The 372-nt window shown below is 83.9% G+C and overlaps 1 protein-coding gene across 21 annotated transcripts in view; it reads left to right on the top strand.

Annotated features, from left to right (window-relative positions):
• Nucleotides 1–372, top strand: part of KIF1A (kinesin family member 1A) — a 37,474-nt gene continuing 37,102 nt past the window's right edge. For all 21 annotated transcript variants that reach the window (XM_035334142.1, XM_035334151.1, XM_035334137.1 and 18 more), the window contains exon 1: nucleotides 1–70. The gene's annotated coding sequence lies outside the window, so the exon portion shown is untranslated. The remainder of the gene's footprint in view (nucleotides 71–372) is intronic.

Raw genomic sequence — 372 nt, 5'->3', positions numbered from 1 at the left:
CGGCCCCATGCCGGCCTCCCCCGCCCGCGGCTGAGCGCAGCGCCCCGCCGGCCACGGGCACCGGGCACAGGTAGGGGCGGCGGCGGGAGGGACCGCTCCGCCGCGCCCGGTTGGGGCTGCGGCACCGGGCTGCGGCCGCCGCCACCCCCCCGCCCCCCGCCGGGCTGAGGGGGTGGGGGGCGGCGGCCATGTTGCGGGCACCGAGGCGAGGCTGGCGGGGGAGCCGCCCCGGCTTCCAGAAGGATCCCGCCGGGGGGTGGGGGGGGGATGTCCCCGCGGTCCCCGCCGTACCGGCCCCGGTAACGGGCTCGGCAGCTCAGCACGAGCCGCCCGCTCCCTTTGCCCCCCCCCCCCCCCCCCCCCCCCCCCCGG

The sequence above is a fragment of the Oxyura jamaicensis genome, chromosome 9 (assembly GCF_011077185.1).
Source record: "Oxyura jamaicensis isolate SHBP4307 breed ruddy duck chromosome 9, BPBGC_Ojam_1.0, whole genome shotgun sequence".
Taxonomy (NCBI): domain Eukaryota; kingdom Metazoa; phylum Chordata; class Aves; order Anseriformes; family Anatidae; genus Oxyura; species Oxyura jamaicensis.
This window is presented reverse-complemented; position numbering and strand designations above follow the sequence as displayed.